Source organism: Danio rerio, chromosome 4, assembly GCF_049306965.1.
Source record: "Danio rerio strain Tuebingen ecotype United States chromosome 4, GRCz12tu, whole genome shotgun sequence".
In the NCBI taxonomy this organism is placed as follows: domain Eukaryota; kingdom Metazoa; phylum Chordata; class Actinopteri; order Cypriniformes; family Danionidae; genus Danio; species Danio rerio.
The window spans coordinates 46,188,883-46,202,302 of NC_133179.1; the positions used below are offsets into that span (position 1 = coordinate 46,188,883).

Genomic DNA, 13,420 nt, shown 5'->3' on the forward strand with positions numbered 1-13,420 from the left:
AAATTGACTTTTTAAATTAAATACAGATAACTTCATTATCTTAATTGAGCTTTACAGTAGCTCTTTATTGAAATCAAGGAACGATAAAAACTTTTAGATTGGGTTTTTAGTGATTGTGGTGTTTTCCAAATAGTGTAATAATGAAGGTTCACGATCCATAAACAAGAGTATTTTAATCAGTTAACATGAGATAACTTTGAACCAGAATAGTTTAGTTTAATAACAACTGAAACAGTGATTTAATAATAGTTTCTGATTTATTTTACAAAAATAAAACATTGATAAAAATACATTATTACATGGGTAATATCTATATATAATATTTTAAAATGGCTTTATTTACTTTATTAAGAGTATGTATATATATATTTTGATAAAAGACAATGAATGCATGTCATATATTCATGAAGACACTGATGTAGTGTGCAGAGGTAAACTGATATTTACTTATCAAGATATTCTTCATCATTTAAATAACATTTTTATTCATTTTTATGCTTGTGAATGACTGAACCACAAATAATAAATAGTCAAATTAAATCAGAGGGGATGATTGTGCTAAATATTCTATTAATAATGTTTTTAAAATGAACATATTTTCATTTTTTAGCTTTTTACAATTGCTGGACATGTTTTGTCCAATTATCTCAAGAGTCAGTGACATATATATATATATATATATATATGTGTGTGTGTGTGTGTGTGTGTGTGTGTAGGGAATGTGTTGAAGCATGAGACAGGATGTTGTGATAAATGCGGGAAAATAGCTAGTCATAATGATATTTGTTTTCAAGATAGCATTAAAACGTATAAAAAATGTATAACAAAAATAACAAATGTCTCCGGAGGTAAAGTTTAGGTTGTTTATTAATATATTCATGTTGTTTAGTTTTGTAAAATCCTTTTTTAATTTGTTTTACATTTGAGTCTTATTGAGTTTTTTGTTCTTTTTACATGTTTAATGTAGCCTACAGCATATCAGTGATGACCAACTCGTCAATTGCAATCGCCTGTTAGATCTGATACTTTTGCTGTAAAATATTAGAAAAAATAGAAAATTACATTAACCATTATTGTGTTGTTTTAAAGCACCTTTCTTCTTCATTTTACGTTTAAAACATAATATTAGGATTCCTTGACGAATAGAAAAAATAACTTATTTTATTATTCTTTTTTTTTTCTTTCTTTTTTGAAAGAAAATGTATATTTTTATTCAGCAATAATGTTACGTTGATAGTATTTATATTTTGAATAATAATTTGCCAGAATTTAATCAATCAATCCTGTAAAAATATCATAGAAAAACATTTAACATCACAACTTTGACAATACACTGAAGGATCATCCGACATAATAGTGTCAAAAACTTAAACTTGGCATCACATAAACAAACTTAAAGTATATTAAAATAGAAAAGCATTATTTTAAATTGTAATAACATTTCCTAAGATTAACCAAACCCGAACCTTTCATAATAATAACACAAACAGTGATGTTTAATCCTGAAACGTTGAATAGCCTAATGTTATTTGAAATAAAAAAAAATGAAAATGTGCTTTAATTGTCAAATCTAAACTGAAAACTAAAATCGCCAGTAGGTGGCAGATTGTCACTATTACAGTTTTTCCCAATTGTTTACACACAATTACTTGTACTTCAGACACAATGACAATAACATGTGACTGATGCACCAACCTTCAGAACCAATTCTGCTGAACTACAAGCACAATTCCTGCTTTACACCCATATTGCAGGTTTAAAACACACTTTTTTAAAACACTAGACACAATTCTCTGCATTTGGCACAATTTTCATGCAGAAAATCTCTTGTTTTTACATGGAACACACTGTCATTCACAATTCTAAAGTCAGTTTTCCTACTTTGCATACTAACTCATCACATGAGTAAACACCTGTCAGACAGAATTGCAATTTAGAAATCAGAGCTCATCTGGTTCATAACTGGTTCACTGCCCACCCATGTTTTTTTTTTTATCTCCTTCCATATTCTCCATTCCTTAATCCCATTGAAGATTTTTTTTCCTGCTTGGGGATGGAAAGTGTATGACCGAAATCCACACTTTATTTATTTATTTTTTTACTGTAACTGTATTCTGTAAATCCTTCTGTTGATGGTATGTAGACCACATTATGTGCACCTTTGTGTTGGTTGGAATGAACACTGTACACTGTTTTTGTTGGGTAAATACAGTAAAATATAAGTGGTACAGTGTGTTTTGTATAAAAACAATATTCTGAAATATTTTATGATGCACTTCTGTAGGCCTATGTATGTCTGTAGTAAGTGTAACACTGAACGAAAAAGGCTGACAGTAAGTCATTATGATGAATGGAGAAATAGTGGTCATAGTGTTTTACAATCAGCACATCAGTGTTCAACTGATCCTATAAATGTCTATTGATGTGATGGTTTGTGTGCGTCATTTAAAAACAAAATACCATGTTGAAAAGAAATTACATTGTTTTGAATGTAATGTTTCATTTTGCAGGAGAATTGAAGGGTTTCACCCTAGAGTTCTGACAATATGAGGCATGCTTTCAGAAAATGTGTGTAATCAATTGGGAAAAACTGTAAATTGTGTGGATTTCGGTCATACACTTTCCATCCCCAAGCAGAAAAAAAAATCTTCAATAGGATTAAATAATGGAGAATATGGAAGGAGATAAACAAATAAAAACATGGGTGGACAGTGAACCAGTTATGAACCAGATGAGCTCTGATTTCTAAATTGCAAATCTTTGTGACAGGTGTTTACTCATGTGATGAGTTAGTATACAAAGTAGGACAACTGACTTTACAATTGTGAATGACAGTGTGTTCCTTGTTAAAACAAGAGATTTTTTGCATGAAAATTGTGCCAAATGCAGAGAATTGTGTGTAGTGTTTTGAAAAAAGTGTTTTAAATCTGCAATTTGAGTGTAAAGCAGCTTGTAGTTTGGCAGAATTGGTTCTGGAGGTTGGTACATCAGTCACATGTTGTAGTCATTGTGTCTGAAGTACAAGTAATTTTGTGTAAAAAAAAAAAACTGTAAGTGAGTCATTGTTCATTTACAGTTTTTTTTTTTTGATTGCTCAAGCACAATTTTGAAATGAAGGCTAATTTTGTCAAAACACTACACACAATTTCCACATCCATACACACAAACAACAGAACACATCAGAACTTATGCAAAATGAAACACTTCATCCAAAACTTTACAACACTATAACAAAACACAATTTTAACTCCGTACAGAACACACACGCCTCATTCAAGATAAATCCGTTTGCTTCATTTACACACTGCGGTAATCAATCTTAAACACTCGTATAATTTCTAACTGACTAATACTGATATAATCTGGGTTTGGTTTGTTTCAGAGATATTGCTATAAAGTACATGAACATACTGTATTCACCAAACAGTGATAGACTGAAAGGTAAATATTGCCCTATCCTAATAAAAACCATACAACAAATGTAAAAACAAATCAGCTTTCTGGTGATGTATACATTTCAATATAAATAAAAAATCCCATGCCCTGTCTCCTGTTTACCAATCTTCCTCCCCTCCTTGCTTCCTCTTCCATACTGCAACATTGGCTTCCATATTTATTGAAGATTATTTATTTATAGCTCCTGTAAAACATATTTATTGAAAACTAATATATATACTACTGTAAAAATTTATTGAAGATAAATTTAATAGTTTATACCTAATACCTAGTTAGTTTTTCATGATTGCTAACACACTAAAATTAAACTTTTCCTACAATTAGCAAAACCGTACACTCGTGGAGCAAAACACAAGGCTAGATCTGCACAACTGTAAGCACATTGTCAGCTTCACACTTTTTGCAAAACATTACACACAGTCATTTGCAAATCACTAAACACACTTGGATGCTTTTGACACTGAAATTTTTCATAATGGAATTTCCTTGCAATTTCAAAGCAAAGGCCTTCAAATGAGCACACACATGAACTATAGGTTAAACACAGCTATCAGGTGTGCACACACACTGCTGCAAAACTGTAGACACACCAATGAGCTGTAACCACAATAAAAGAAGCAATATAGGTATAACCATATATGGCATACCAAAATGTTTATATCATTTGTATAAATATTACCATTTGGAATAAAAAGCTATAAATAAGAAAAGTAAAAAGCACTTAATTGCAAATGAAACATAACTGTGGATAAGTGAAAACACTGATAGAGAATGAATAGGTATAATAAAGCAGGAATAAGTGTATGCAATGTGCTGCAAACCCTTGAAGCAGACGCAGACGTGACGCAGACGTCACGTTTAAGCAGCGGAACAGTAATGTGGCAGACGACATGTTCGGCAGACGCAGACGTCACGTTCAGCAGACGCTGAATCTGCCTCGTAATAAAGCTTTAGCTGCATCCCATAAGATTATAGGACTTACTTCCCCATTATCATTATTCTCTAAGTATAATTTCTGATTTAATTTGGGCCACTACTTCTGTTTTCCCTAGTATACTTGTATTTTGCCTGTGTCTGTCCCTGCTAAACATAAAAAAATCCTACTGTAAACTGCATGAGGTGAAGAATAATAGGAGTATTCTCGTTTTGAGGGGTGAAGATTTCTCCAAACATCTAATACTCCAAGATCTTTCAATGAATTCTTAAAACTTCTTAATTAAGCCGTTTTAATTCTTTTATTATTGGAAGTGTGCTTTTGTTGGTTATGAACTATATTGAAATCATCTGCACATATTGTTATTCCCTTAGTTTCCATAGCCAAAAGGTTGATAATTGTATTGAACAGTGTTTTACTGCCAGGGGGTGCATAGATATTTACTAAAGTGATTAATTGTTCATTTAGTTTTCCCTGAAGCAAAATATATCTGCCTTCTTTATCTGATATCTCTTTTAGCAACTCAAAATTAAGAGAATTATGTATTGATATTGAAACTCCCTTTTTATTATTTTTCCTAAAAGAACTATAGAAAGTTTGTGTATATCCAATTTTTTTAAAGTTTATTACGTTCAGATGGGGAAAGGTGTGTTTCTTGCAAGAATATGATTTGATTTTTTTCACGTTTTATTTTGGCTATAACCTTACTCCTTTTAATTTGGTTATTTAACCCATTTACATTTAAAGATGCAATTTTAACATATCTTTGCATGGTAATTTCAGAAAGTTAAGTTGGCAACCTTTAAAACTAACAAAAATGATAATAAAAATAAACAAAGAAAAAAGAACATTGGCTTTTAAAGTTGTGGACCACGTTTTACCCAGCAAAACCCAGCTCCAATCCTGGGGAGAAGGATTTATTCCTGCCTCTTGCAGGGGCCCCTCATTTCTAACATACCAATGTAATCACTTGTCTTTTTTTTTTCTTTTTAACTCAGATTATTAACTTAAGTAAATATTATTTTAAACAAAATGATTTCTATAGCCACTCAAGGATTCCAACCAACTAGGAATCATGAGGATTGTTCAAATACAAAATGAAACATATTCAGTCCAGAACGACGTAGTTTTTACCTTTTAAATGACTCAATCGAGAAGAACACATATTCAAACAAATTGTAGAATGGTTAGAGTTCAAGTATTTCAGCCGAAGTCAGTTCGCACTTATAAAGTAGTTTGAAATAGTGTTATTAGTAAGTTGTGTATCGTAACAGTGCCTCCGCATACCTCTTTAACGTTAACAGTCAGCGGTGTTTCTCAACAGTTAATCTTCATTCAGTGTTTGTCTCTGAAAGCTCTTCAATCTTTCCCGAACACGATCAGGAGCGATCCGTCCAGCTCTTAGCCACTGGGTACGGCGTGTCAGTCTTTCTTACCATCGACACCGGGGGTCTTCGGATACCTGCTGAGTCATCATCAGATCCACCGTATATCCTCTCTTATTCAAATCTTTCGTAGCTTCAGCCGCACTTTCGTAAAGTTGTGGTCCTGTCTCCCAGTGTATTCGCATCTTGGCTGGGTAGGGTGTCTGAAATCGGATTTTGATCTCCTTGAGGACATTTTTCACTTCTTTATATTCCTTCAGTTTTGTATTAATCTCCATGGGGAAATCGTGCGCAAAGAAAATCGGCTTGCCATCGTGTTGCGGTTCTTTTGCCCAGGCAGCTTGCAAGATCTTATCTTTAGTGCTGTACTGCAGGAAATTGATTATAATCAATCTTGAAGTATTATTATTTTGAGGTCTAGGACTGAGAGATCTGTGTGCTCTCTGTACCTGCAGGTCTAAATCGGAGTCCAGTGAGAGCTCAGTTTGTGATGAAATTAATCATGGACGTCCCTTCTGCTCCTTCTTTAATACCGTATATTCGAATATTATTTTGTCGTGATTGGCCCTCAAGATCTGTGACCTTATTCTGCATAATTTTTTGCTCTTTCAAGGTGTGCAGTAAGGCGTCTTTTAGTTCAAGGTTTGCCGACTCGAGTTCAGTTTATTCGCTCCTCTGCTTCATTCAGTCTTGTGCCATGTGACTGAATATCTTCGGTGATGTCTTCTAGCTTCTAGTTTATGTCGCTTTTCAGCTTGTCCACTTCTGTTTTCATATCCTTTATGAACTCTTCTTTGAATTGGCTGAATTCTTTTCTTAAATCTGTCTTCAGTTCGGAGATATCTCTGCTGAGTGCTCTCACTGCTCGCAAAGTTTTGGCGCCATGTTCTTTCTCAGGTAGGCCTAACTTGTCATTATCATTCCTCGTCTTCTTTTCCTCCTCGCTTAATTTTAACTTTGAATTCCCCATTTTAGGTTTTGCCCCATTTATTTTGAAGTCGTCTAGCGCAAAGCTCACTTGAATTGGTAAAAGTATAAGGGCTTTTTCAACACATTGACCAGGAGAGTATGTTCTATGTTGCCATCTTACCACTCACCCAACTATGGCATTTATGTATGTATTTGCAGCTATTTTGAGAAAAGGTGACATTAAATTTTGCAAAAACATCCTTCAAAACGCTAAGAGGGTGTGAGTAAAAAAAATTCCAAGGAAGCACCTGGCTTTATCAAATGCCAGAACACACAAGCGACAAGGATGGGATTCGAACCCACGCGTGCAGAGCACAATGGATTAGCAGTCCATCGCCTTAACCACTCGGCCACCTCATCACATATTTGCTATTTGCTATTTGCTGCTATTTTCAGTAAAGATGACTTTAAATTTTGCAACAACATCCTTCAAAACGATAAGAAGGTGCGAGTAAAACACCTTCCACGGAAGCACGCGTCACCAAAATTGAAATGAAATGTTACATTTTATATTGTTGAAAAAGATATCAATATTAAAAAATGTCTATATTAAATGTGAAATATATTTATTTGTTTACATGTAGTCAGTGAAACACTATTCAGTGTTTATTAAACTCATCTGGTCATTGTCTGTTTCTTTTAAAGTCTTTAAATTTAATATTAAGCCTTGAAGGGCAAAAACTTAATTTAATTCACAGGCCATATAATTCAATAAATACAATTCAGTAATTCATATAAAGCATAAAATGTCATAAATATTAACATATTCATTAGATAAAACTAACATCTGCACTGGAAAAAATATTTAGCCCAGCTTTGTAAGCTCAATTTAAACAAGAAAAATATTCATCCTAAAACATGAAATAAATGTTATAGAAACCAAAATTTAACTTTCTCAAGTATCAAAATATCGTTACAACACCAACTTATACATTTTTTGATTGTATTTCTTGAAAAGTAAAGCTTCAATGAATGATCTGGCAGATAGAACCTCATAATTCCAAGCGGAAAATGACTTGGGTTTTTTACTTCAATTCGCAAGTGCAAAGTAACTGACATGACAGAGACCTTAAGGGTCCTCTAAATGCAAATGATCAATGTATGAAAGAGAAATGCTACACACACATTGTTTGATATATGGAATGCAAAAACTTTTAACCTCAACATCACAAAATCATTCAGAACGCAGATAGAACCTTATAATTCTAAAATGACAATTTGCCGAACCTATTTTACACAATCTAATTTCACTTAATAAACAGTTTTGTCTTAAAATGTAATCAAAATTCTCTAAAACTGGACTTTTCCACCAAGCTCTCAAATTTTGCCATATTTCCTTCTTTTCAATATTGGGATATAATCTTTTCCAGTACTCTCCTGCTTTGGGTGTAACAAACACGTCTTTAGATAAGCAAGAATAAAACATTTTTAGTATACCATCTTTGAAAGCATATTGATTTTCTTTAAAGTTTATCACTCTTCCTTCATCGCTGTGCATTTCCAATTTATTCTCTATCTTTGACAAGAGTTATTGAAAATCTATTTACTAACTTGAAAAAAATAGACCAAAAGAATGGAAAGAAATTATAGAAAACAACAGAAAGACCTTCTGCAGTTGCTATTGATCTATTTAATGTCTCCAACATGACATGGAGTCCAAACTATTGTGTTGTACTGATGTCTACACCTACAACAATCAAAAACCCAACCTCACAGTAACCTGTTGTGTTTTAGCAACATCTACACCAACCACAAGCCTAAACCCCACGTCACGGTAAACTTTTGTGTACCCTAAAGGTCTGCGCCGACCACAACCCTAAACCTTGCCTACTTAAAAAGCTTAGCCATGGAGCCTGGATGGCTGAGTCGGTAGAGCATCAGACTTTTAATCTGAGGGTCCAGGGTTCAAGTCCCAGTTTGGGCATATAAGACCCTTTTTGTGGAGCCACAGCTTTTGCGGTTGAGCTATTGCTTGCCTAAAGTTTCAACTGGATGCACCACACCACACGTGTGCTAGCCATGAGGACATGGCAGTACATGTAGTTGTGGCCGAGTGGTTAAGGCGATGGACTCGAAATCCATTGGGGTCTCCCCGCGCAGGTTCGAGTCCTGCTGACTACGTGCTGTCAGTGTGCAGTATTTTAATTTGCGACCTTCCTTGATTGTAAACAACTCCATTGTTTCTTGTGAAAATGGATGTGATGGTAGGCAAAAGCCACAAAAATAAATCGGCAGCCATGGTACCTAACTGCCCTGGAGGCCCTCCATTTTCAAAGACATTTGACAGAGAGTGAAGGTCCAGTGGTTGTCCCATAGCTTGCCGTGATCGTATAATGGTTAGTACTCTGCGTTTTGGCCGCAGCAACTCCAGTTTGAATCTGGGTCACAGCAGATTTTTCAAGGTGATATTGGTGTTGGACTCTGTGTTGCCATCCGTAATCTCCAGCCTCCTTTTAGTGCAGGCTGTGCTAATGGCATGTCCTGAATGTTTATGTTTCCTAAAGTGTGGAAGACTAGTGATTCGATATGAGCAACGGGACCTTTGATGCCAGCATGCTGTGTAGATAAGCATTGATCAAGTCACGCTTCTAAGGCATGGAAGGAATCTTTTCAATTGTTAAGTCTCCATTCATTGCCACAACAACAGTAACCCCTTCTGCAGTTATCATTGATCTATTTAATATCTCCTACATGACATGGAGTAAAACTATTTTGTTTTACTGATGTCTACACCTACAACAACCATAAACCCAACCTCACAGTAACCTGTTGTGTTTTAGCAACATCTACAACAACCACAAGCCTAAACCCCACGTCACGGTAAATTTTTGTGTACCGTAAAGGTCTGCGCCGACCACAACTCTAAACCTTGTCTACTTAAAAACATTGCCATGGAGCCCGGATGGCTCAGTCAGTAGAGCATCATACTTTCAATCTAAGGGTACAGGGTTCAAGTCCCCGTTTGGACCCTTATAAGACCCTTCTTGTGGAGCCACAGCTTTTGCGGTTGAGCAATCGCTTGCCAAAAGTTTCATCTGGATGCACAACACGTGTACTAGCCATGAGGACGTGGCAGTACATGTAGTCGTAGCTGAGTTGTTTAGGTGATGGAAACCTGTTGGGGACTCCCCGCTTAAAGCAAGAAGCTTCTTCTCAACCATTTACTCCAGTATGCAGAAATTTTATAGGCTTGTTAAATGTCAGTACTTCCATGTCATACACCTCTTTAACAATATCATACCATTCGCCTACAGATGGAGGATCTTCCTTTAGCATTTTTTTTTGTAATGTTCTTTTTGCTAGTTGTTAGTAGTGTGTTAAGAAGATACACATCATTTTATGGTATTTCTGCAGAGTAAATTCCCAGGTACATAGTTTTAAAATAACATACCAGATTCAATCTCATTATTGCATTTATCTCTTTATTTAAATCTTGTGTATAATATTACAGTCCCCTAAATATGTGGAAATGATCTGCCAATACAATTTCAAATTTTCTCCAGCATTCACCATTTTTTGGTATTTGTTAGTATTAATTTGGCTACCCTTTCCCATTTATGTTTTGTATACATTATTGAGTGTTTCTTTGTTAATGTCAGACAGGAATAAAGTCTTGATACTAGTTTTTTTATTAACCTTCTTTTTGTAAGCATCTATAAATACCTGCACTACTGTTGTTTTTATGTCTTCAGAATCTCTTATGCTTTTATTGAAGTAGTGTCTAACTTGAAGGTAACGGAAAAAGTCTTGTTTATCTAAGTTATATATATTGGAAAGTTGTTGAAAACTTTCTAATTCATTATCAGTAGTGTTGAGACAGAAGGATGTTATGGCCTACAAACTCCATTGTTTAAATTTTAGATCTAGTTTTGCTGGTTTAAATTGAATATCATGTTCAACCCCTCTTAATATCTTAGCTTGTTTTTCACATTTAGGATTCTTTAATTCTTTGTACCAAATTTCTAAAGAGCTCTTTGTCAGGGAATTAAATTTATGCAATTCTGTATGTTAGAAGTTTCTATCTCCTAATAATTATTGGAGAGGTAAGTGGATTAGTAATTGTTCAAATTCTTTCCACTTTGCACAGTATTTGTCATTGCACCAACAAACTATGTGTCTAAGCTGTGCTGCCTTACAATAAACATCTAATGATGTTTTCCGTTTCAAATGAAGCGAGACACTAGTTTTTTCCATTCATCAAATTGTCTTTTTGGTTTCTCCACTGGTAAAGCTTTAAAGAGAAAAAGTGGGCATGGTAATATATTCATCTTTATTTTCTCTATTCGATTATATAGATCTAAAGATAGAAGGGGCCATCTGTTCAAATCCTTTATTATAGTTTCTGTAATGGGAAAGTCATTTATTTTTATAGATATCTGATAGGTCTGCAGAGATTTGAACTCCCAAGATATCTGATAGAAGGTATGTTCCATTTAAATGCATAATCCTTGTGTATTTTATCATCTGGGTTATAGTTGCATTAAAGAGTTTGTGTTTTAAGTAAATTTAATCTATATCCTGAATGTAATCCAAATTTGTCAAGAGAATACATCACCTTAAGTGAACTAAATTCTGGGTATGTAAGAAACAGAAACACATCATCACAATATAAACAAATTTTATGTTCTACATCTTTAATTTTCACTCCCCTTATTTCTGTATAATCTCTGATTAGTTGTGCCAATGGTAAAACAAATAATGCAAATAAGGAAGGACTTAATGGGCACCTTTATCGACATCCTCTAATATAATATGTTCTGAAAATATCCACAGTTATTTTAATTCTAGCTGTAGGAGTTTAATATAAAGATTTTAAAAATGTATAGTGTCATTCTCAAATCCAAATCGTTGCAGAACTAAATATAAAAAATCCCAACTCATCGAATCGAAAGCTTCTTCTGCGTCTAGGCTACTTAGAAGAGTGCTAATCTTGTTTTGAGCTATATAATCTATTATGTGAAGGGCTCGCCATATATTATCATATGTTTGTCTTTGTTTTATAAAACCTGTTTGATAAGTATCTATTAGGTCTGAAAGAATGTCCTATAATCGTTTAGCTAATATAGATGCATAGGGCCCTATCATACTCCCGGCGCAATGTGGCACAAGACGCAAAGCAATTGCTATTTGCTACTTTCACCTCGGCGCAAGGGTCATTTTGAGGCATTGCGCCAAACTGTTTAAATAGCAAATGCATTTGCGCTCGTATGTGCACCTATAGGCATTCTGGTCTAAAAAAGCAGGCGTGTTTTGGCGCGTTGCTATTTTGAGAAACTGTAAATAGTCTGTTCTTTAGACCAGAACAAAGTCGGTCTATTGCCTGGCGCAAAGTGCGCCAGGCAATAGTATATATATATACTATTATAATATAGGCAATATTATATATATCCTTAATATGTTAAGGATATATATAATAAGGATATATATATATAGGATATAAATATAAATGATTAAATTATTACAAAACATATTAATTTTTAGCCTACATGAATTTTAAAACCACAGTCTTCATACTTTCTTCATCTCGGGAGGCTTTTTCAGTTCATTTAATTTGCTTTTGTATAATGTTGTTATTATTAGTAATATTATTTATTATATCCATGTTTATATTTGTTTGATTAAAAACAAGCTTAGATTTGTCCACCTGTCAGGTTTTAGACCGTATGGGGCACAGCAGGTGTATTTGGAAATAACTCAGTTTTTTTAACACACTTGATTATCAATGTTAAAATTATTTGTTTGCTGGAAATTAGAACTGAGTTATTAAACTGAGTTATAGAGTTTTAAAACAAATTTTTGTGCTTAACAAACAAAATTAATTATTTATAGGCTAATTGATGTCTGAGCGTAAAGGTTTCCCTATCCACGAGAGCAAAAGCGAAAGTGAACTTACTTTACGTCATGTAAATAGCAAATGCAAATGCGCTCATGACGCGACGCAACTGGCTCTTAAAGGTAATGGGAGATGAGTCGCTCATTGGTTTATTCTCAAAACACACCTATAACTCATTAAGAAAATAAACTCAACCCTTTTAGACCATGCGCCATGGCGCAAAACGGATTTTCCCGTCCTTAAATTAGCAAGTATGGATTCTGACACGCCCTCAAATATTTTATTGAGTTCCACTTTAACTTCTTTGATATTATTAAAAATATCTGGATATTTACCATATTTAGTCTCTAAATCTTCAAGTTGTATATTTAGATTATTTATGTAATTCCATTTTTTTTCTTGATCCCCACATTATAAGTTTACCTCGCATAACAGCTTTTAGCTGCGTCCCATCGATACTAGGTGACACCTCTGCATTATTATTATGTTTTAAATATTGTAATAGTTCTTTTTTAACATATTCTACACACGTTAAATCATTCAAATGATTAAGTTTAAATCGCCGAAATGTCTTACTCAACCTGTCTCTTTCTCTCGTGTTTTCCACGAAAATTCTGCTCTTGAATTTTATAATTCTTACACCAACTTTCTTTCAAATGCTAATGCTTCTTTGCCATCTTGTTCAGACACTGAACAACTTGCTGAAACCTTTAATTCTGCTTGTGATTTTGCTTTAAATGAAGTTGCTCCTCTTAAATCAAAGAGGTCTAGGGTTAGTTCAATTCCTCAGCCCTGGTTAAATTCATCTACCCGTACTCTCAGGCAAGAGTGCAGAAGGGCTGA

General features: G+C 34.1%; 2 non-coding genes across 2 annotated transcripts; one reads left to right on the forward strand and one right to left on the reverse strand.

Annotated features, from left to right (window-relative positions):
• Positions 1 to 7,022: 7,022 nt before the first annotated feature.
• On the reverse strand, positions 7,023 to 7,104 carry trnas-gcu (transfer RNA serine (anticodon GCU)). Its single transcript has one exon. It is a non-coding gene; the product is annotated as a tRNA-Ser (tRNA).
• Positions 7,105 to 8,783: 1,679 nt separating this feature from the next.
• trnas-cga (transfer RNA serine (anticodon CGA)) lies at positions 8,784 to 8,865 on the forward strand. The gene has a single exon. It is a non-coding gene; the product is annotated as a tRNA-Ser (tRNA).
• The last annotated feature ends 4,555 nt before the right edge of the window (positions 8,866 to 13,420 follow it).